We start from the raw sequence: 24837 nt of genomic DNA, 5'->3' as shown, positions 1-24837 counted from the left end.
ATGGTTCTCAGTTTTGCACATTAACTAGAACCAGAAAGATTGCCTCCGGTAGTTAAGCAAACAACTGGGTTAATTTTTTGTATTATTTTGTTATGGGAAGTTTTCCTTTTGATTTTTGCTTTTTTTAAAAAATTTTCGATCCCAAAAGCCTGCTTATTCCCTTTTCTTTCTTTTCTTTCTTTTTTTAATAATATTGGGTATTGAACCCAAGGCCTTGGGCATACTAGGCAAGTACTCTAACCACTGAGCCGTATCTCTGGCCCAAGCCTGCTTCTTTTTTCTTTTGCTGGTACTGGGGGTGGAACCCAGGGGCCTCTACCTCCGGGCTACCTCCCAGACCTGTTTTAGAAACAAGGTCTCACAGCTGGGCGTGGTGGTGCACGCTTGTAATCCCCGTGCTTGGGAGGCGGAGACAGGAGGATCCCGCAGGTTCGAAGCCAGCCGCGCTGGCATAAGAGACCCTGTTTCCAAAATATAAAATAGGTCTGGGAATGTAGCCCAGAGGTAGAAGGGCTTCCAGGAACCCCAGTACCACCAAAAAAAAAAAAAAAAAAGAAAGAAAGAAAGAAACAAGGTCTCACTGAGTTGCTCAGATCCTCACTAGGTAGCTGAGGCTGGCTTTGAACCTGAGCGATCCTCCTGTCTCCCCAAGTGTGGGGATTACAAGCGTGCGCCACCGCGCCTGGCCTGCTTATTTCTTCCTGCTCTGTGTAGGAATTATTGATATATTTATGTAGTGGTGTTGATCACTGACTTGGCCTTCTGGGATTGCTTCTCTATGACCTGTTCAGGCAAAGCTCCAGTTGTGTGAGGAATGCATATCCGGCTATCCTCTAGCATCCTCAAATTATATGTGCAGTTCAAACATTGAAGTCAGTCACACACTGCTTCTCAGCTTCTCATCTGGTGGTGATGTCATCTCTTCTCGGGTGGGAGGAAATGCTTCTGCTCTGAAAGTGCAGGGAGAGGCCCTGCTATTAAGGCCAACTCTGTTTTGTCCCATACACTGAGGGGGGAAAAAAAAAAAAACTCATTTTGGATCTATTCAGTCTGAAAATGTCTTTGTTTAAATGATCTCCTCCTTTAAGATGAGTTCATTTCCTCCTCTGAAATTGGCCTTTTCTACACTTCTTTGGATTATATCAATGGTTTTCCTTCATTTTCCTCAATAGTAAATTTTAGTCTTTATTGGCTTAGTGGTAGCAAGCCAGTTTATGGAGAATCAAGTGGTGTTTTAACCACAAACACACGGTAGGGTGGGGCCAGGACCTAAATGGAATCCTTCCCTGAGGTTGGTACAGAGTTGCTCAGAAAAATTTCTTTGACACTGTGTAATGACTCAGCTTTGTATTTTAGCAAGAGTTGACTGGGCAGTTTCCACGTTGGCGATGGACTTGACTGATTCAGTTGTCCTGAATTTATTTTTTAGAAATAGTAATGATTTCTCATCTTTCTTTTATAGTGATTTTGGTCATGCTGAGAATTGAACCCAGGGACACTACCTTAGCTACACCCTCAGCCTTTTTTGTTTTGTTTTTGCAGTACTGAGGATAGTACCCAGGGGCATTCTACCTCCGAGCTACACCCCAAGCCCTATTTTTATTTCTTTATTTTGAAACAGTCTTTCTCACTAAGTTGCAGAGGGCCTCACTCAGTTGCTGAGGCTGTCTGTGAACCCATGAGCTCACCAAGTAGCTGAAGCTGTCCTTGAACTGTGATCTTCCTGTCTCACCCTTCCAAGTACTGGGATTATAGGCATGTGCCACCTGCCCAGCTTGTCCTCAGCCTTTTAAATTAATTTATTGTGGTGCTAGGGATTGAGCCCTGGGGTGGTCTACCACTGAACGACATCCTCAGCCCTTATTATCATTATTTTTTTCTTTTTCTTTTGCGGTACTGGGGATGGAACCCATGGGCATTCTACCTTCCAGCTACATCCCCAGCCCTATTTTTTTAATCGTTTATTATTTATTTATTGGTGGTACTGGGGTTCCTGGAAGCCCTTCTACCTCTGGGCTACACTCCCAGACACATTTTTTATATTTTTATTTGGAAACAGGGTCTCCTAAGCCACCGCAGCTGGCTTCGAACCTGCGCGATCCTCCTGTCTCCGCCTCCCAAGCGCGGGGATTCCAAGCGTGCACCGCGCCTGGCGTAATGTTTTATTTTTGAGACGGGGTCTCACTGAGCTGCAGAGAGCCTCACTAAGTACTGAGGCTGCTCAGCCCTTATTTTGTTTACAGAGTCTTGGCTGAGTTGCCAAGGCTAGCCTCAAACATGCAATTTTCCGGCTTCAGGCTTTGTTTTCACAATTTAGGGCTAGTGTTTGTGTTTTGTTTTTATTCTGGGGCTAGAACCAAGGGGCATTGTACCTTGGAGCTATACCCCAGTGCTTTTTATTTTTTGTTTTGAAACAGGGACTTGCTTGGTTGCTGGGAGTCTTGCAGGGTTGCTGAGGCTGGCTTCAAACTTTCAACCCTCCTGTCTCAGCCTTCCAAGTGCTTGGATTATAAGCATGCACCATTGAGCCCTACTAGAGGCTGTGTGTGTGTGTGTGTGTGTGTGTGTGTGTGTGTGTGTGTGTGTGCGCGCGCGCACGCGCGCGCGCAACTGGAGATTGAACCCAGGGGTCTTCTACCTCTGAGCTACACCCCCAGGGTCCTCGGTGGTTGATGAGAGTGTCACTACTTGTTGAGACTGTCCTCAAACCTGCACTCCTCCTTTCTCAGCCTCCCAAGTACTGAGATTACAAGTGTGCTCCACCATGCTCGCCCTTTATTCTTTTATTTTGAAACAGGGTCTCACCAAGTTGCTGAGACTAGCAATCCTCCTGTCTCTGCCTCCTAAGTACTGAGATTATAAACATGTGTTACCACACCTGGCTAGAGCCTGGTTTTAAAATTTTTTCATGTCGAGCTGGGCGTGGTGGCGCACGCTTGTAATCCCCGCGCTTGGGAGGCTGAGACAGGAGGATCGCACAGGTTCGAAGCCAGCCTCAGCTACTTAGTGAGGCTCTCAGCAATTTAGTGAGACCCTGTTTCAAAATAAAAATATAAAATAGGTCTGGAAGTATAGCCTGGAGGTAGAGAGCCTCTGGGTTCCACCCCCAGTACCACCAAAAAAAAAAAAAAATTTTTTTTTTTCGTGTCTTGGCATCCATGAGCTATGCTGAAATTTGATATTTCTGTTTATAGGAGTTACTTTATATTCTGAGGGGTATGGTTCCCATTTTCAAAGAGAACCTCTTCTCTTTGCTGCTAGAAGTTTATTTCAGATTGGATAGGCATCCCAAAGTAATGTGTAGTTAAGAAAGAGGATATGAGATGTAGGAATCTTGATTATTTGTAGTTTGGGATTGGTAGCAACATTCTAGACATTTATTTGACCACATTTTTCCTTCTAGCTTGTATTGGCCAGCAGTATAACATGATCATTATGTGCGTATGTGTGTGTGTGTGTGTGCGTGCGTGCGTGTGTGTGTGTGTGTGTGTGTGTGTGTGTGTAGTGGTGTACTGGGAATTATGGGTTAAAAGCAAAGAAAATGATACTAAAGCCATTCCAATACATCTCTTTAATTTTTTTTTTTTTTGTACTGGCCATGAATCTGTGATCCTCCTATCTCAGCCTCTCAAGTACTGGGGGTGGAACCCAGAGGCTTTCTACCTCCGGGCTATACTTCCAGACCTATTTTATACTTTATTGGAAACAGGGTCTCACTAAGTTGCTGAGAGCCTCACTAAGTAGCTGAGGCTGGCTTCGAACCTGCACGATCCTCCTGCCTCAGCCTCTCAAGTGCTGGGATTACAAGCGTGCGCCACCACGCCCAGCTTCTCTTTAATTATTAACATGTAATATTCACATTAAAATATTTGTCAATATAAAGTTTATGTATTTCAGGAAAGATAGAAACTTAAGATTAGGAAACCAACCTATGCCACCATCTAGAAATGTTTATATTACAACATTTTGGTATATAATTTTTAGGCCTTTTCAATAAGTACATTTAAGCTTATAGACAGATGTTTTAGAAAAAAATATTATTGGGTTGGGGATGTATCTTAGTGGTAGAGTGCTTGCCGAGCATGCACAAGATCCTGATTTTATCCCCAGGGTCTCACTAAGTTGCGAGGGCCACATTAAATAACTGAGGCCCACCATGAATCTGTGATCCTCCTATCTCAGCCTCTCAAGTACTGGAATTACAATTGTGCACCACCACACCTGGCTTTTTTTTTTTTTTTTTACCTTTTTTACTCAACAATTTATTGTGATATTTTATCTGTGAATATATACTAAAACTAATGGTTTTGTCGGGTGTAGTGGCTTACACCTATAATCCCAGTACTTGGGGAGGCTGAGATAGGAGGATTACAGGTTTGACGCCAGCCTCAGCAACATAGTGGACCTTAGCAACGTATTTTGAAAATAAGAAATAAAATAGGAGCCAGACGTGGTGGCGCACGCCCATAGTCCTAGTACTTGGGAGACTGAGGCAGGAGGATTACAGGTTTAAGGCTAGCCTCAGCTACTTAGTGAGGCCCTCTGCAACTTAGTGAGATCCTGTTTCAAAATAAACAATAAAAAATAGAGCTGGTATGGTGGTGTGCGCTTGTAATCCCAGCATTTGGAAGACTGAGAACAGAGGATCACAGTTCATGGACAGCGTCAGCTACTTAGTGAGGCCCTCCACAACTTGATGAGACCCTGTTTCAAAAGAAAGAATAAAAAATAGGAAATAGGGCAGGGGTGTAGCTTGGAGGTTGAATGCCAATAGGTTCCATACCCAGACCCACCAAAAAAAAAAAAATAATAATAATAATAGAGCTGGCGGTGTAGCTCAGAGCTAGAATTCCCCTGGTGTCAATCCCCACTACTGCAAAATAAAACAAACTAAAATCGGCTGGGGGTATAGCTCAGAGGTAGAATGCCCCTGGATTTAATCTCCAGTATAAATAATAATAATGGTTTTATAGTATTCTATTTTAAACAACCTTATTATTTGAATCACAAGTCACCTCTTGTCCATTTAGGTTCTTAACAGTTATAGTACCTATGCATTTGTACTTACTATATATAGTGCTGCAGTAAACATTCTTGTGTATACATTATTTTATTTTTCTGGTACTGGGGATGAGCCTAGGGGCATTCTACCTTCAAGCTACAACCCCAGCCCTATCTTATTTTTATTTTTTGCATTACTTGGGTTTAAACCCAGGGGAATTCTGCCTCTGAGCTACAATTCCAATCTGTTTTGTATTCTTTATTTTGAAACAGGTTCTCAGTAAGTTGCAGAGGGCCTCACTAAGTAGCTGAGAGTAGCCACAAACCTGCAATCCTTCTGTCTCAGCCTCTCAAGTATTGGGCTTACAAGCGTGCGCCGCCATGCCCGGCTTTATTTTTATTTTTTGAAACAGGATCTTTTTAGGTTAATGAGAGTCTCATTAAGTTGCTGAGACTGTTCTCAAACATGCAATCCTCCTGTCTCAGCCGCCTAAGTACTGGGGTTACAAGTGTGCGCTACCATGCCCAGCTCCTTGAATAGAAGCCTGAGTGCAGAGGATATCTGGAGTACAAGTTTTGTGACTGCTCCTGGAATTTGATTTTTTTTTTTTTGACATTTACCTAGAACTGCAGAAAATGATTTGACACTTCACAGAATGGTGCTGGAGATTGAGCCAGGCTTTAGTCATAATTTTAAGCTTTATAGGTTTTATTTCTTTTAATCTGCTATAAGCAACTGGAACCCTAGAAGTAAGTGATAACTTTCTGTTTTTCCTCATTAGGTTTCAACTATCTGTGCTGTGGGGTCAACCGTAAGAGAGGTAGATGTGATGTGTATCTGTGCTGAAGAAGCATGAGCTCCTCGCAGTAACTAGCAGCCAGTTCCCTTGCCCGTAACCATTACGCCTTGTGGCCGTACCTGGGCTTCCTCTGAGAAGGCTGTGGATGTCCTGGAAGCATTATTCGACTGTAGCTCCCATGTCCTCAGTCTGCTCCAGAAAAGATGCTGTCTTAACATAGAAGTATCTTTTTTCACAGTTCCTTTTGTTTCAGTAATCTATTCACAGCATCTTTTGCCCTTGGTGTTATATTTATTGTTTTCCCTTGCCTTTCCTATCCTGTTGATGGGATTTCTTAATTCCTAATGATAATAATAATTACTAATATTTATAGGGCATTTACTGTGTTGTCTACACATGACTGATTTAATTAATTGATTGATTAATTTATTCGTTTATTTTTTGCGGTACTGGGGATGGAACCCAGGGGCATTCTACCTCCTTGCTACACCCCCAGCCCTATTTTTTAATTTTTATTTTGAAACAGGGTCTCACTAAATTGCAGAGGGCCTCACTAAGTAGCTGAGGCTGTGTGCTGACCTGGGATCCTCCTGTCTCAGCCTCCCAAGTACCGAGATTACAAACATGGCCACTATGCCCGGCTAATTATTGTTTTGAGGCACAGAGGATCAGACTAGGGCCTCGAAGGGCCCTCACACTGAGCTACACTGCTGTTCCTGTTTTTGCATTTTATAGATATAGTAACCAAGGCCTAGAGACGTTTTAACTAACCTAACCAAGGTTAGTAAATATTTAATCCAGTATTTAAACCTAGGAAACGCATGTGTTCTGATTGCAGAGCTCATATTTGTATTTGCTGTGCCTCTACTGTCCCCTTCTAACTCTTGTTTTTGTGGTGCTGGGTGTCCAACCCAGGGCCTCTCACATTGCTAGGCCGGTGCCCTACCTACTGAGCTGTGCCCCCAGCCTTCCCCTTACTAATCTGAAAGCCTGTGTGGAAACTTAACTTGGCATCCTTTACTTATTTATTACTGTGGTGCTGAGAGTTGGATTCAGGAGTGCTCCACCTCTGAGCTACACCCCAGCCCTCTTTATTTTGAAACTGGGTCTTGATAAGGAAATCCTCTGTCTTACCCTCTCAAGTACTGGAATTACTAGGCATGTGCTCATATGCCTGGCTCTTATTTGACTTCAAACAAAAAATTAAATATTTGTTACTTAATGGTGTTCTGAGCCAAGTGTGGTGGTGCACACTTGTAATCCCAGCATTTGGGAGGCTGAGACCAGAAGGATCACAGTTCGAGGGCAGCCTCCGCTACTAAATGAGGCCCTTTGCAACTCGGTGAGACCCTGTTTCAAAATAAAGAATAAAAAATAGGGCTGGGGGTGTAGCTCAGAGGTAGAATGCCCTTGGTTCCATCCCCAATACAGGGGGGAGGGGAGGGATATGGTGTTGTCTGAACCAGAAGTCTTTGCTGAAGAAGTCAATAGTACAGAGGGAACTTTTCTTTCTGACTTCAGCCATAGTAAAATAAAGCAACAAAATGATCCAGGCATGGTGGCACACACCTGTATTTCTTGTACTTGGGAGGCAGAGACAGGAGGGTCACAAGTTGGAGACCAGCCTCAGCAACTTAGCAAGACTCTTAGCAACCTAAAGAGACCCTGTTTCAAAACAAGAAATAAAGCCTGGGGATATAGCTCAGAGATAAAATGTCCTGGGATCAATCCACAATGCCAAAACAACAGCAACAAACAAACAAACAAAAAGAAAACAAAGAAAGGAAAAGAGCAACAATATTCTTAGCTTCTTTGTATATGGAACTATTATTATTGTTATTGTTATTGTTATTTGTGTGTGTGTGTGTGTGTGTTTAATATTGGGGATGGAACCCAGGAGCATCTGCCTCTAAGTTAAAATTCCAGTTTTCTTTTCTTTTCTTTCTTTATTTTCTTTTTTTTTTTTTTTTTTTTTTTTTTTTTTTTGGTGGTACTGGGGTTCCTACCTCCGGGCTACGCTGCCAGACCTATTTTATATTTTTGAAACAGGGTCTCTTACGCCAGCGCGGCTGGCTTCGAACCTGCGCGATCCTCCTGTCTCCGCCTCCCAAGCACGGGGATTACAAGCGTGCGCCACCACGCCCGGCTTCTTTCTTTATTTTCAAATGGGGTCTCACTAGGTTGCAGAGGGTCTTGCTAAATTGCTGGGGCTGGCTGCAAACCTGTGACTCTTCTGTCTCAGCCTCTGAAATACTGGGATTATAAGCGTGCGTCACCATGCTCAGCTAGTATGTGGAACTGTTGATCATTCTTCCAGAAACTTTTAAAATATAATGTGAATAGCCTCAGAGCTGGGTGCATGCTTGCAATCCCAGTAAGTGGGAGGCGAGACAAGAGGATCACAGGTTCTTGGCCAAATACAGCTACTTAGTGAGGCCCTCTACTATTGAGTGAGACCCTGTTTCAAAATAAAGTATAAAAATATAGGTACAGGTGTGTAGCTCAGAGGTGTGGAATGCCCCTGAGTTCAATCCCCAGTATCTATCTCTCTCTCTCACATGCGTGTGCACACACACACACACACACACACACACACACACACACACACAGTTAATGTGAGCCAGGCATGGTGGTGCCTGCCTATATATAATCCCAGTAATTGGGAGGCTGAGTCAGAAGGATCATAGGTTTGAGGACAGCTTCAGCAAGTTGTGAGACTCTCATCAACCCAGTGAGACTCTGTTTCAAGATAAAAATAGGGCGAGGGGTATAGCTTGGAGTTAGAATGTGTCTGGGTTTAATCCTCAGTACCTCACACAAAAAAAGTGTGTGTGTGTGTGTGTGTGTGTGTGTGTGTGTGTGTGTGTGTGTTTGTGTTTTGCCAAGGGTTGTTAACTAATTCTGTGGTCAATTCCAAGATGCCTAAACAAAAGAAAATTTTTTGTCCCTTGCAAATGGAGTAGTGATGCCAAAAAAAGAACATTTTACTAAAAAGTGGAAATTATTTTTCTTCTTCTTATGTGTGTGTGTGGTTACTGGGGATTGAGCCTGGAGGTAGAGGGACATTCTCTAAGCTACACTGCCAGCCCTATTTTTTAGTTTTTATTTGGAAACAGTCTTCCTAGGTTGGTGAGTCTCATTGCCTGCTAAGGCTGTCCTTGAATCTGTGATCTTTCTGTCTTAGCCTCCCAAGGCATTGAGATAACATGTGTGTACCACTCTGCCTGGCCCAGCCCTTTTTGATTTTATTTTGAGACAGATCTCACTAAATTGTCCAGTCTGGACTTGAATTTGCAGTCCTCCTAGCTTTCCGAGTCAATGGGATTATAAGCATGTGGTGCCATGTCTGGCCCCTTTGGGTTTTTTTTTTTTTTTTTTTTTTTCCCTTCAGTACTGGGGATGAAACCCAGGGGCATCTATCTATGAGCTACACCCCCAGCCCAATTTTTTAAATTCTGTTTTTTTGTGATGCTGGGAATGAAATCCAGGGGCCTTCTACCTCTGGGCTACACTCCCAGACCTATTTTATATTTTATTTGGAAACAGGGTCTCACTAAGTAGCTGAGGCTGATTTCAAATCTGTGTGATCCATCCTCCTGTCTCAGCCACCCAAGTACTGGGATTACAAGCATGTGCCACCATTATTTTTTGGGATATTTAAAATAATCCAAGCCATTTAATTCCTTCCTTCCTTTCCTTCCTTTTTTGGTGGTACTGGGGTTCCTGGAAGCCCTTCTACCTCTGGGCTACACTCCCAGACCTATTTTATACTTTTTTATTTTTGGAAACAGGGTCTCCTAAGCCAGCGCGGCTGGCTTCGAACCTGTGCGATCCTCCTGTCTCCACCTCCCAAGTGCAGGGATTATAAGCATGCGCCACCACGCCCGGCTTTTTATTCTTTATTTTGAAATATGGTCTCACTAAGTTTCAGAGGATCTCACTAAGTAGCTGAGGCTGTCCAAGAACCTTGATCCTCTGGTCTCAGCCTCCCGAATGCTGGGATTACAAGCATGCACCACCATGCTTGGCTTTACTCTTTATTTTGAAACAGGGTCTCACTGAGTTGCAAAGGGCCTTACAAGTAGCTGAGGCTGTCCTTGAACCATGATTCTCCTGTTTCAGCCTCCCAAATGCTCGGATTACGGTTGTACCACCACACTTGGCTTTAAACTTTTTCGATCCTACTGCCTCAGCCTCCTGAATCCCTGGAATTGCAGAAGTATACCACTTGGCTGATTGTGGCTAATCTTTATCACCTTCAGATTCTTGTTTCTTTGTGGTACTGTATATGAAATCCAGGGCCTTGCACATGTTAGTCCATTGAATTTATTTATTTGTTTATTTATTTAGCAGGTCTGGGGATGGAACCCAGGGGCATTTGACCTCCGAGCTACACCCCAGCCCTATTTTTTATTCATTATTTTGAAACAGGATTTCACTGAGTTGTGGAGGGCCTCACTAAGTAGCTGAGGCTGTTTGCGAACCACGATCCTTCTGTCTCACCCTCCCAAATGCTGGAATTACAAGCGTGCCCGTCTTACTGAATTCTTTATAACTAGTTCCAAGTGGTTTCTCAGTATTTGAAGATGAAGGCCCACATTTTTTAGCATAGAGAGGAAGGTCTGTCTTCCTGAGTTGACCCATGTGTCTCCAGTATGATCACGAATGAAGCTTATGGGATAAAAATCTTTAAGAATGGAGTTAACCTTCCAGAGCAGATTTTCTATAGATACAGTCTTTTAGTCACTTTTGGGTTTTTTTTTTGTTTTTTTTTGGATTGATGATTGAACTCAGGGGCATTCTACTTCCAAGCTACACCCCACAATCCTATTAATTAATTTTTTATTATTGTGTTTTATCTTCCAGTACTGAGGATTAAACCCAGGGACATTCTACCTCTAAGCTACACTCCCAGTCTTGTTTATTTTGACTTTGAAACAGGTTCTTGTTGGGTTGATGAGAGTCTCACTACTTGCTAAGGCTGGCCTCAAGCCTGGGATCCTCCTGTCTCAGCCTCCTGAGTAGTGATATCACGGGCATTCATCACTGGGCCCGGCTTTAGTCACTTTCTAAACACACTCCTTTTTTTGGCGTGTGTGCGGTACTAGGCATTGAACCCAAGGGCCATTCTACCACTGAGCTACATGCTTAGCCCTATTTGATTTTTCTCTTCTTTGAAGTTGGGTTCACTAAGTTGCAAGGCCTCACTAAGTTGCTGAGGCTGGCCAAGGACCTGCGATCCTCCTGTCTCAGCCTCTCAAGTACTGGGATTACAGGCGCGTGCCACCGTGCCCAGTTTAAACACACGTATTCATGAAGTCTTTCTCAAATATAATTGGATCAAAGGCATGAATAATACTTGTGATATGTAACTACAGCCTTACCACATGTATACTGAGCAGATGTCTAATTAAACCTGTCCATCCTTCCTTCCTTCCTTTGGGTCACAGGTTTGAAGCCAGCCTTGGCAACTTAGTGAGACCTTGTTTCAAAATAAAAAAATAATATAGGTCTAGGGTGTTTGTAGGTAGAACGCCCCTGAGTTCAGTCCCCAGCATTACAAGATAAATAAATGAATAAATGAGCAGCCAAGCCTCAGGGTCTCCAGTTAGTCTTGGTTATCTCTTGTACTTTTTTTTTTTAAATAAGATCCTCTCTCTGATGCGTAAATATATTAAGAATAGTTATATTGCTGGGTGTGGCGGCACGAGCCTGTCATACCTGTATTGAGGAGGCTGAGTCAAGAGGTTACAGGTTCAAGACCAGTGCATAGTAACTAAATGAGATGCTGCTTCAAATTAAAAAAAAAAAAAAAAACACCAGGCGTGGTGGCGCACGCTTGTAATCCCACCATTCGGGAGGCTGAGACTGGAGGATCACGGTTCACGGACAGCCTCAGCTGCTTCGTGAGGCCCTCCGCAACTTAGCGAGATCCCTGTTTCAAAAATAAAGAATAAAAAATAGGACAGGGGGTGTAGCTTGGAGGTAGAGTGCTCCTGGGTTCTATCCTCAGTACCGCCCAAGAAAAATATATATTTTTTTAAATGTAAAAAAGGGTGTTGGCGGTATAGCTCAGGGGTAGAATGTTCCTGAGTTAAATCTTTCTTCCCAGTAACACACACACACACACACACACACACACACACACACACACACACACACACACAATTATGGCTCCCAGAGAAAATATGAATACCTGATTAAGAAAGGGGGCTAAAACAAGAATGAAATATGCATAAGCTTCTATGAGTATGGAGGAGGAAATGACATTTAAAAGCACTGTGCAAAAGAATCTGGTGTGTCATGGAGCAAGGCTCAGGAACTGATGGTCATGTGTATTTGGCTTCAAACCTTGAATCTTTCAGTGTGATAAAGATTATGTACACACTTATGACTCCTTTTCTTTTTTTTTCTTTTTTACACAACAGCAGCAACTGGAAACAAGAGACCTACAACATCTGAGGTGAGTTTCATGTTGATACAGTGATTAATAAAACTTTAATTCTGCTGGGTGCATGCTTGTAATCCTACTACTTGGGAGGCCGAGACAGGAGAATCACAGGTTCGTGGCCAGCCTGGGCTACTTAGTGAGGCTCTTTGTAATTTAGTGAGACTCTTTCAAAATAAAGAATAAAAATATGGCTGGTGGTATATCTCAGAGGTGGAATGCTCCTGAGTTCAGTCCCTAGTACTGAAACAAACAAACAAACCAACTTTAATTCTGAGATAGAAAAATATCTGTTTATGACATCTTTATTTTCTCTCTGATTAGATTTTAGAAGGTAAACTCATCTGGGTGTGGTGGTTTGTAATCTCAGCATTTGAGAGGCTGAGACAGGAGGATTTGGTTCATGGATAGTATCAGCTCCTTAGGCCCTTTGAAACTCAATGAGACCCTGTTTCAAAATAAAGAATAAAAATATAGGGCTGGCAATGTAGCTTGGGGGTAGAATGCACTTGGGTTCAATCCCCAGTACCGCCAAAAAAAAAAAAAAAAAAAAAAATTTAGACAGAGTTAGATGTGGTGGCTCACACCCATAATCCCAGTACTTGGGAGTCTGAGACAGGAGGATTGCAGGTTCAAAACTAGCCTTAGCAGCTCAGTGAGATTCTCAACAATGTAGCAAGACCCTGTTTCCAAGTGAGAAATAAAATGAGGGGTATATCTCAGAGGTAGAATGCCTCTGGGTTCAATCCCAGTACCAGAAAAGGGGGTTGGGGGCTAGACAGAGGTCTTCCTTCTTCTTCTTCTTCATCCTTTTTTTGGAATCCAGGGTCCTGCCCATCCTAGGCAAGTGCTTTACAACTAAGCTGTATCTACAGCCTTTGAAAGGTTGAAGCTAGCCGGGCGTTGTGGCGTACACTTGTAATCCCAGCATTTGGGAGGCTGAGACAAGAGGATCATGGTTCATGGACAGCCTCAGCTACTACTTAGGCCCTTTGCAACTCAGTGAGACCCTGTTTCAAAATGAGGAATAAAAAATGGGGCTGAGGGTATAGCTCAGAAATAGAATGCCCCTTAATTCCACTCCAAGTACTGCCAAAAAAATAAAATAAAATAAAGGTTGAAGCCTTAGCCTCTTAGCCTGGCATACCTATCCAGGGCCTTGTACGTGCTAGGTAAGCACTCTACCACAGAGCGTCACTGCAGGTTCTTTTTTTTCTTTATTATTATTTTGAAAAAGGGTCTCACGAAGCTGCTGAAGGCTTTGCTAAAGCCTCTGGAGTACTGAGATCACATGCATACACCATCACACCTGGCTACTCTCAGCCCTTTTAAAATTTATTTTAGATGGGCCTGGTGTTACACGACTGTAATCCAAGTCCTTGGGAGGCTGACATAGGAGGATCTCAGGTTTGAGGACAGCCTTAGCAACATAGTGAAATTTTTAGCAACCTAGTGAGCTCAACCTAGTGAGATCCTCTTTTGTGTGTGTGTGTGTGTGTGTGTGTGTGTGTGTGTGTGTGTGTGTGTGTGTTACTGGAGGTGGAACCCAGAGGCTTTCTACCTCTGGGCTATACTCCCAGACCCATTTTTTATAATTTATTTGGAAACAGGGTCTCACTAAGTTGCTAAGAGCCTCACTAAGTAGCTGAGGCTGGCTTAGAACCTGCGCGATTCTTCTGTCTCAGCCTCCTAAGCGTGGGGATTACAAGCGTGCGCCACCACGCCTGGCTGAGATCCTCTTCCAAAACAAAAAATAATAAAGACTGGGAGTGAGCCGAGCATGAGGGTGCATGCTTGCAATTTCAATACTTGGGAGGCTGAGACAAGAGGACCTGGGTTTACAGCCAGCCTCAGCTACTTCAGTGAGGTCCTGTTTCAAAATCAAGAATAAAAAGATAGGTCTGGGGGTGTAGCTCAGAGGTAGAATGCCCCGGGTTCAATCCCCAGTACCCAAAAAAAAAAAAAAAAAAAATGCTGAGAGTGTAGCTTGAAGGTACAGTGCACCTGGGTTCAGTCCCCACTACCACCAAAAAATAATTTATTTTGACACAGAGTTTCACTGAAATTCTAAGACTGGCCTTGAACTTGCAAAACAACCCCCCCCCCCACTCCTGAGTATCTGGGATTACAGAGATGCACCATAGTGCCCAGCATGTCTATGTTTGATGGGCTAGAAATGTATAGCCCTACTTTTGTTGTTTATTATGAATATTAACAGTATCTCACATTTCTTAGCATTTTTTTTTTAATGATACTGAGAATTGAACCTAGAGGCATTCCCTCTATAAGATACACCACAGTCCTAATTTTTTCTTTTTCTTTTTTTATGTGGTACTGGGGATGGAACTCAGGGGCATTCTACCTCTTAGCTACATCCCCAGCCCTATTTTTTATTCTTTATTTTGAAACAGGGTCTCACTGAGTTGCAAAGAGCCGTGCTAAGTAGCTGAGGCTGTCCACAAATCACGATCATCCGGTCTCCGCCTCCCAAAATCTGGGATTACAGGTGTGCGCCACCATGCCTGGCCCCAGCTCTATTTTTATTCTTTATTTTGAAACAGGGTCTCATTAAGTCACAGAGGGCCTTACAGAGGCTTTACTTGAACCTGCATCCTCCTGTCTCAGCCTCCCAAGTACTGGGATTACAAATGTGTACCACCATGCCTGCCTGCCTGCCTTTTCTCTCCCTCCCGCTCTCCCTCTATCAGTCAACCCCCTCCCCCTCTCTCGGTGGTACTGGGGATTGAACCCAAAGGCATTCTACCTCTGAGGTATACCAGCCCTATTTTTTATTTTGAAACAGAGTCTCTCTGAGTTGCACAGGGCCTCACTAAGTAGCTGAGGCTGGATTTGAACCTTTGATCCTCCAGTCTCAGCCTTCCAAGTAGCTCAGAGGCCAAATGCCTTTGGGTTGTATTCTCAGCCCCCCCCCCCCCCCAATAAAATGAAGTGCACTTAGAGGGTATTCTTATCTAATCCTCAAACAACTCCCAAGGAGATAAAGTACTGTTGTTCTCCATTTTGTTTTCTTTTGTGTATGTGTGTACAGTATGAGTGATTGAACCCAGGGGCGTTCTACCTACCTCTGAGCTGTAACTGCAGCCCTGTTTTAAGTTTTGGACAGGGCCTCACTGAATTGCTGAGGCTGGCTGCAAACCTCTGCGCCTCCCATGTACTGGGATAACAGGTGTCCCATCACGCCCGGCTTTTGAGACTCTTTCACGATCTGTGAGGTCATGTGCTGCATATTTTGTGGCACGGCGTCTCGGCACGAAGAGCAGGACTTGACTGTCAGGTCCTATGGTTATGACATCCTGTTCCACTAGTCTTTCCTTCTGACTCATTAGCTTGATGAGCTAGTGTCATTACGAGTGCTTCGTGTCTGTTGCGCTGGGATCCCGGCTCTCGGGAATGGCCTAGATAGCGCTGTGCCTGTCTGCTTCTCCCTTCTGTCAGGGAGTGTGATGTGGGTGGAAGGCAAAGTCACATCATGTTCTCAGGAAACTTATCAAGCACCGTGGACCCCATCTCAGAAGCCATCTTATTGCTCAGCCTCTTAATTCCTGGTCTGTAGAATTACTCATTTTAGGGGACTAGATCGTTTTTTCTGGTGAATTCAGTTTGAGCAAATAGCATTGACATTGGATTGAGAATTAGAGAAATGTTAATTGTGTGTGTGTGTGTGTGTGTGTGTGTGTGTGTGTTACTGTAGGTGGAACCCATGGAGGTTTCTTACCTCCAGGCTATACCCCCAGACCTATTTTATACTTAATTTGGAAACAGGATCTCAATAAGTTGCTGAGGCTGGCTTAGAACCTGTGCGATCCTCCTGGCGAGAAATACTAATTTCTAAAAGGAAGCTGGTGAACAAAAGAAGGGAAGCCAAGTGTGATGGTGGTTACCTTTAGTTTCAGATACTTAGTTACTGGGGAGGCTAAAGTAGGAAGAGGATCATTTGAGCCCAGGAATGAATTTAGGGTCAAACTGGGCAAGACAATGAGACCCCTCTCCCCATCTCAAAAAACAAAAAAAATCTGAAACTACTTCTAACTTGTCATTTTCTTTTTCTGACACCCCCCCCCCCCCCTGTTCTGGGGATGGAACCCAGGGTCTTTCAACCTCCAAGCTATACCCCAAGCCCTATTTTTTTATTCTTTATTTTGAAACAGGATCTCACTAAGTTGCAGAGGGCCTCATTAAGTAGCTGAGGCTGTCTTCAAACCACAATCCTCTATTTTCAGTCTCCCGAATGCTGGGATTACAAGCGTGTGCCATCACGCCCGCCTTAAACTTGTCTTTTTTTTTTTTTTTGGTGTTACTGGGGGTGGAGCCCAGGGGCTTTTCTACCTCCAGGCTATACTCCCAGACCTATTTTCTATTTTATTTGGAAACAGGGTCTCACAAAGTTGCTGAGAGCCTCACTAAGTAGCTGAGGCTGACTTTGAATCTGTGCAATCCTCTTGTCTCAGCCTCCCAAGCTCTGGGATTACAAGCATGTACCACCACACCTGGCTAAAACTTGTCTTTTTGTGTGTGTGTGTGTGGGGGGGTCTGGGGATGGAACCCAGGGGCATTTGAACTCCAAGATACAGCCCCTGGCCTATTTTTATTCTTTTTATTCTTTTTTTTTTTTTTTTTTTTGTGGTACTAGGGTTCCTGGAAGCCCTTCTACCTCCGGCTACACTCCCAGACCTATTTTTACATTTTATATTTGGAAACAGGGTCTCCTAAGCCAGCACGCGTGGCTGGCTTCGAACCTGCGCGATCCTCCCGTCTCTGCCTCCCAAGCGCGGGGATTACAAGCGTGCGCCACCACGCCCGGCTTTATTCTTTATTTTTTGAAACAGGGTCTCACTAAGTTATGGAGGGCCTCACTAAGTAGCTGAGGCTGTCCGCGAACCACGATCCTCAGGTCTCAGCCTCCCAAATGCTGGGATTACAAGCGTGCGCCACCACGCCCGGCCTTAAACTTGTCTTTTTTTGTGGCTGAAGTTTACTTTTTTTTTTCCTGGGGCTGCTCTGCTATTCTGTGTTTCTTCTATTTTTATTTTTCTTTAATGGCAATCTTCTTTTTTTTTTTTTTTCGTTACTGGGGATGGAACCCAGGGGCATTCTACCTCCAAGCTACACCCCCAGCCTTATTTTTATTCTTTATTTTGAAACAGGATCTCACTGAGTTGTGGAGGGCCTCACCAAGTAGCTGAGGCTGTCCCTGAACTGCGATCCACCACACGCACCATCACGCCCAGATTGTTTTTATTTTGTTTGTTCTCTGTCTCAGACCCAAAGGTGAAATGTGTGCCGTTTGGAGTTTTCTTCTGTCATCTTTTAGCCAGTTAATTCACTAGGAGCCACACAACAGCTGTGTGTGTACATGGAATGTGTCTTCTGAAGAGTTTTTAAAATGTTCTTAATCTGTAAGGGCTGTGTTTTTTTTTTTTTTTTTTGGATAGACTGTATAGCTGTCTGTTATATCCCCGGAAATCATATATTAATCTTGACTCTTTTTTTCTAGATGCCTTGTGCCTCTGGCCTGCCCGTCAAGAAAATAGGCCACCGAAGTGTTGACTCCTCAGGAGAGACCACATACAAAAAGGTGGGTCTGGCTGAAACCCTCCCGTTTGCCCTTGAGAGCCAGCCCAGCAGGACACCACTGACCTTTTGATACTGTTCCCTTCGTGTGTGTGTGTGTGTGTGTGTGTGTGTGTGTGTGTGTGTATTACTGGGGATTTTGTGGTATGGGGGGCATTCTACCTCTAAACTATACCCCTAGCCCTAGCCCTATTTGAGTTTTGATTTGGAAAGCAGAGTCTTGTTAGGTTGGTGAGAGTCTCACTACTTGCTGAGATTGTCCTCAAACCTGCCATCTTCCTGTCTCAGCCTCCTTAGTACTGGGATTACAAGCACATGTCACTGTGCCTGGTTCTATCCCCTTTCTCTCTTTCCTTCTTTCTTTCTTTCTTTCTTTTTTTTTTTTTTTTGGTGCTGGGGATGAACCCAAGGACAGTCTATCTCCAAGATACACCCCCAGCCCTATTTTTATTTTTCTTTATTTTTTTATTTTTTATTTTTGGTGGTACTGGGGGTAGAACCCAGGGGCTTTCTACCTCTGGGCTATACTCCCAGACCTATTTTATACTTTATTTGGAAACAGGGTCTCACTAAGTTGCTGAGAGCCTCACTAAGTAGCTGAGGCTGGCTTCGAACCCGTGTGATCCTCCTGTCTCAGCCTCCCAAGTGCGAGGATTACAAGCGTGCGCCACCACGCCCGGCCTATTTTTATTTTTCATTTAGAAACAGGGTTTTTGTAAGTTGCTGAGAGTCTCGCTAAGTTGCTGGGGCTGGTTGTGAACATAGGAGTCTTTGATCTAAGCCATATAAGTACTGGGATTACAGGTGTGCACCACCAAGCCCAATTATCCCATTTCTTAATATCCTAAGCCTTTGTACAATTGCCTTCATACAATTTTAGTGTGAATTTTTTTCTACCCACATTTGTATGTTTAAATCCTTTTTTTTTGGTTGGTGTAGTGGTACACGCTTGTAATCCTAGAATTTGGGATGCTCAAACAGGAGGATCACAGGTTCAAGGAACAGCCCCAACAATTTAGTGAGGCTCTCAGCAACCTTGCAAAACCCTGTTTCCAAATTAAAAATAGGGCTGAGGATACATTTCAGAGGTAGAGTGCTACTGGGTACAATCTTCAGTACCAAAAATAAATAAGTAGCCAGGCATGGTGGCGCACACTTGTAATCCCTGCGCTTGGGAGGCCCAGACGGAGGATCGCAGAAGTTCAAAGCCAGCCTCAGCTATTTAGTGAGTCTCTGAGCAATTTAGTGAGAACCTGCTTCCAACTAAAATATGAAATAGGTCTGAGAGTATACCCCAGAGGTAGAAAGCCTTTGGGTTCCACCCCCAGTACCACCAATAAATAAATAAATAAATAAATAGATAAATAAATCTCCCCCCATTTTTGCAGTGCTGGGATCAAACCTAGGATCTTATACATGCTAGGCATATACTCTACTACTGAGGTACATTCTTAGCTGAAATTGTTATTATACCTAGTATTGGTTGCTCTTTCACCAAACTTTGTTTATTTTTTGTACTGGAGATTGAACCTGGGCACATCTACCTCTGAGCTATTCCCCAGTCCTATTTTGTTTTTAATTTTTAAATTTTTAAAATTTTTTATTTTTTGATGGTACTGGGGATGGACTCCTTCTACCTCTGGGCTACACTCCCAGACCTATTTTATATTTTTATTTGGAAACAGGGTCTCTTAAGCCAGTGCAGCTGGCTTCGAACCTGCACGAGTCTCCTGTCTCCGCCTCCCAAGCGCGAGGATTACAAGCGTGCGCCACCACGCCTGGCTTGTTTTTTATTTTGAAACATGGTCTTGCTAGGTTGGTTGAGGGTCTTCCTACATTGCTGAGGTGGTTGATCTTCCTGTCTCAACCTCACAAGTACTGAGCTTACAAGCATGTGTTGTCATGCCTGGCTTATTTCACCAAAGAGCTAGAACCTCGCCTGTTAATTCATTGGTAGGCAGCAGATTGGATTTCTTTCTTTCTCTCCTCCTTTTTATTTATCTATTTTTGTTTGTTTTTTTGTTTGCTTTTTTCTTTGTGTTCTGAAAAATTTTTTTTTTTTGAAACAGGGTTTTATTAAGTTGCAGAAGGCCTCACTAAGTTGCCAAGGCTTGCTTTGAATCTGTGATCCTTCTGTCTCAGCCTCCCAAGTCCTTTAGATTACAGCGTGTACCATCTCTCCCAGCTTGTGTCTGGGTCTGATACAGGGTGTGAAGATTTCTTGGGTTCCAGATTCAGACCTGTATCAGGTTTTTTTTTTTTTTTTGCGGTACTGGGTTGGAACCCAGGGGTATTGTATCTCCAGGCTATACTCCCAGCCCTATTTTTTTAGTGTTTTTATTTTTTATTTTTATTTTTATTTTTTAGTGGTACTGGGGTTCCTAGAAACCCTTCTATCTCCGGGCTACACTCCCAGACCTATTTTTATACTTTTTTTTTTATACTTTCTTATTTGGAAACAGGGTCTCTTAAGCCAGTGCGGTTGGCCCCGAACCTGCGTGATCCTCCTGTCTCCGCCTCCCAAGTGCGGGAATTACAAGCGTGCGCCACCACGCCCAGCTAGTGTTTTCATTTTTGAAACAGGTTCTCACTTAGTTGCAAAGGGCCTTGCTAAGTAGCTGAGGCTGTCCATGAACCGAATCAGCCTCCGGAACGCTGGGATTACAAGTGTGTGCTATCACAGCCGGCTTCCCATATCAGTTTTGTTTCCATCCTCTGCTTTTATTTCATTGTCATAAGTAACAAGTAGATTGACTTATATTCTCAGTCAGGAACCTTTCTATCTCTGGGCTAGGCTTGGAGACGCATGCCAATTCAACAGATGTGTATTGTATATTGAGATAAAAAGGGAAGTTTTACATGCCTACAATACCAGTACTTGAGAGGCTGAGCCAGAAGGATTAAAGGTTTGAGGGCTTAGCAACTTAGCAAGACCCTCATCAACCTAGCAAGATCCTGTTTCAGTCGAAGCAGCCTCAGCTACTTAGTGAGGCGCACAGCAACCTAGTGAGGCCCTGTTTCCAAATAAAATATAAAAAAGGTCTGGGAGTGTAGCCCGGAGGTAGAAAGCCTCTGGGTTCCACCCCCAGTACCACCAAAAAAAAAAAAAAAAAAAAAAAAAAGCTGGGTGTGGTGGCACATGCTTGTCATCCCCGCACTTGGGAGGCAGAGACAGGAGGATCACGCAGCAGGAAGATCAGCTACTTAATGAGGCCCTCTGCAACTTAGTGAGACCCTGTTTCAAAATAAAGAGTTAAAAATAGGGCTGGGGGTGCCAGGTGTGATGGCACATGTTTGTAATCTCAGCATTCGGGAGGCTGAGACTGCAGTTCGTAGACAGCCTCAGCTACCTAGGGCTCTCCACAACTTAGTGAGACCCTATTCCAAAATAAAGAATAAAAAATAGGGCAGGGGTGTTGCTCAGAGATCGAATGCCCCTGGGTTCCATCCTCAGACCTGCAAAAAAAAAAAAAAAAAAAGAGGTCTGGGGGTGTAGCTTGGAGGTAGAGTGACCTTGGGTTCAATACTAATACCAAAAAAAAAAAAAAAAAAAAAAAAAGCTGGGCATGGAGATTTCATTCCTGTTATTCCAGTTCTTGGGAGACTGAGACAGGAGGATAGCAGGTTTGAGGCCAGCCTAAAAAACTTACGCCCTCAGCAACATAGCAAGACTCTGTTTGAAAATTACAAAAAAAAAAAATAAGGCTGGGGGGTGTAGCTTAGATTGAACCCAGGTATAATCCTGGGCTCAATTAAAATTTAAAAATTAAAAAAAAATTGCCGGGTGTGGTAGCACACGCTTGTAATCCCCGCGCTTGGGAGGCGGAGACAGGAGGATCGCGCAGGTTCGAAGCCAGCCGCGCTGGCTTTAAGAGACCCTGTTTCCAAATAAAAATATAAAATAGGTCTGGGAGTGTAGCCCTAAGGTAGAAGGGCTTCCAGGAACCCCAGTACCACCAAAAAAATAAAAATAAAATAAAAATTAAAAAAAATTAAAAGGGGCTAGAAATGAGCAGGGCACAGTGGCATATACCTGTAATCCTAGTTCTTGGGAGGCTGAGACAGGAGGATAAAAGGTTTGAAGCTGGCTTCAGTAATTTAGCAAGGCCTTCAGCAATTTAGACCCCGTTTCAAAATAAAAAATAAAATGGAGCCGGGGGTCTAGCTCAGTGGTAGAACACCTCTGGATTCAACCTCAAGCACAATAAATAATAAACAAACAAACAAACAAACAAATGGGCTGGGGAAATATCTTAGTGCTAGAAACACCTTTGGGTTCAATCCCCAGTATCCAAAAACCCCACCCCACACTCTATTTATAATTTTAATGCTCACTGAAGACTAAATAGAATTATTAGTAATGTCTGATGGGGTAGGAATAAGGAAAATAATTTAGAGAGCAAAGCTGCCAAGTAGAAGTTTCGACAATGATTGAAATGTGCTGTATTGTTAGGTGTGGTGGCACATACCTGTAATCCTTTCTTCTTGAAAGGCAGAGGCTGGATCTGGGCGTGGTGGCGCACGTTGTAATCCCAGCATTCGGGAGGCTGAGACTGGAGGATTGCGGTTCGCGGACAGCCTCTGCTACTTCGTGAGGCCCTTTGCAGTTTAGTGAGACCCTGTTTCAAAATAAAGAATAAAAAATAGGGCAGGGGGTATAGCTCGGAGGTCAAATGCCCCTGGGTTCCATCTCCAGACCTGCAGGAAAAGAAAGAAAGAAAGAAAGAAAGAAAGAAAGAAAGAAAGAAAGAAAGGCAGGCTGAGGCAGGAGGATTGCAGGTTTGAAACCAGCCTGGGCAACTTAGTGGGACCCTGTTTCAGAATTAAAAAAAAAAAAACCCCTGGGGATATAGCTTAGTGATAGAGCATGTGCTTAGATACTAAGCCTTGGGTTTGGGAGGGGAGAGCTATGTCTGTGCCACTAAGGATGCACAAGTAAAGTTTTTCTTTGATTTTAATTAACTTAAATTTGAATAGCCATGTGTGTTTAACAGTGGATATTGTGTCTGGCAGCATGGATCTTCTTTTTTTTTTTTTTTAAGCATGGATCTTGATAATGTAATATTTCCCCATGGGATTGAAACCCTAGATTGTAAGAGTAGAGTTCTTGTATTTGTGGTTGTGTGTGTGTGTGTGTGTGTGTGTGTGTGTGTGTGTGTCTGTCTGTCTGTCTGTCTGTCTTAGTGGGGGGAACCCAGGGGCAATCTACCTCTGGGCCATACTCCCAGCCCTATTTTATTCTTGTATTTTGAAACAGAGTCTCACTAAGTTGCCTAGGCTAACCACAAACATTCAGTTCTCCTGTCTCAGCCCCCTAGGCACTGGAATTATAATCATGCTCCATCATGCCTAGCTATACCATTAGTCTTTTTTTTAACTTTAAAACAGGTTCTTACTAAGTTATGTACTCACTTCGAACCTGAGATCCTCTTCTCTCAGTCTCGCAAGTACTGGTATTATGTACTCAGCTTTGTGTTTTGACTACTGTATGAACCTAAGTACTCTCAGAAATAATTTCTTTCTTTTCTGTTACTAGGGATTGAACCCAGGGGCATTTGTCTCTAAGCTGTACCCTCAGATCTATTTTATTCTTTATTTTGAAAGAATAAACTCACTCACTAAGTCTCACTAAGTCGTAGAGGGCCTCACTAAGTAGCTGGCCACAAACCTGGGAACCTCCTGTCTCAGCCTCCCAAGTATGGGATTACAAGCATGCGCCACCACACCCGGCTTCTCAGAAATAATTTTAATCTTTCATTTTTTCTTCAAGTATGAGTCATTTGCCATACTATTGTCCTCGATGTCAAGCCCTTCTTTAGAGGACTGAAGCTTCTGTGTTTAACTAGTCAGATCAGATTATTGTTTAGTTACATTCTATCTATATCAGAGGAATTATATATTTAGAGGGCCCCAGATACTCTGGGGGCTGGAACTTTACAAATGAGTCCTAAGATTGTTCTTCCAATACCGTGTACCTTCCAAGTCCCCACATGGAACTATTGTTTAGCAGGCTGATAGATAGACAACACTTTGTAGCTGAGCTGGCTCAGGGTCACGCCTTTGCTACCCTGTATCCTCACGTCCTTCTTATCTTTTCCAGGCTTAACTGCAAAAGAAATAATCAGAATTGCCCAGTTTATAACCAACTACTGTAAGGGTATTTGTTTTCAAGTATTCCTTTCTGAGCCCCTTCTCCTGAGGGTTTTTTTGTTTTGTTTTTTTTAATTTGTTGCCGTACTGTGATTGAACCAAGGACATTCTACCTTTGAGCTACACCCCTAGTCCTATTTTTTATTCTTTGAGACAGGGTCTCACTAAGTTGCAGGAAGCCTCACTAAGAAGCTGAGGCTGTCTGGGAATCATGATCCTCCTGTCTTAGCCTCCCATGTACTGGGATTACAAGCTTGCGCTACCATACCTGGCTTCTCAGCTATATTTTTAGTTCTTTATTTTGAAATTGGATCTCACTAAATCACAGAGGGCTGGCCGGGAACCTGTGATCCTCCTGTCTCAGCCTCCAAAGTATTGGGGTTACAGGTGTATGCCACCACACCCAGGCCCCTCCTGAGTACTTAATGCTACAGTCAGACGTAGTTCTAGAAACTTGTTTTAAAAGTTAATGTGAAGGCCGGGCGTGGTGGTGCACGCTTGTAATCCCCGCGCTTGGGAGGGTGAGATAGGAGGATTGCACAGGTTCGAAGCCAGCCTCAGCTACTTAGTGAGGCTCTCAGCAACTTGGTGAGAACCTGTCTCCAAATAAAGTATAAAATAGGTCTGGGAGTATAGCCTGGAGGTAGAAAGCCTCTGGGTTCCACCCCTAGTACCACCAAAAAAAAATAAAATAAAATAAAAGTTAATGTAAGCCAGGAGTGGTGGTGCACGCTTGTAACCCCAGCATTTGGGAGGCTAAAACAGGAGAATTATAGTTCAGGGACAGCCTCAGCTACTTAGGCCCTTTGTAACTCAGTGAGACCCTGTTTCAAAATAAATAATAAA

General features: G+C 43.5%; 1 protein-coding gene across 1 annotated transcript in view; it reads left to right on the top strand.

The window, feature by feature from the left end:
• Nucleotides 1-17773: 17773 nt before the first annotated feature.
• PIP5K1A (phosphatidylinositol-4-phosphate 5-kinase type 1 alpha) overlaps nt 17774-24837 on the top strand; it is a gene marked incomplete at its 3' end in the record, with an annotated part of 32271 nt that continues 25207 nt past the window's right edge. Inside the window, exon 1 of the mRNA XM_080692057.1 lies at nt 17774-17845. The remainder of the gene's footprint in view (nt 17846-24837) is intronic.

The sequence above is a fragment of the Muscardinus avellanarius genome (genome assembly GCF_963383645.1).
Source record: "Muscardinus avellanarius genome assembly, chromosome: 3".
NCBI lineage: Eukaryota > Metazoa > Chordata > Mammalia > Rodentia > Gliridae > Muscardinus > Muscardinus avellanarius.
Note: the sequence above shows the minus strand (reverse complement) of the source record. Positions and strands in the feature narration are given on the sequence as shown.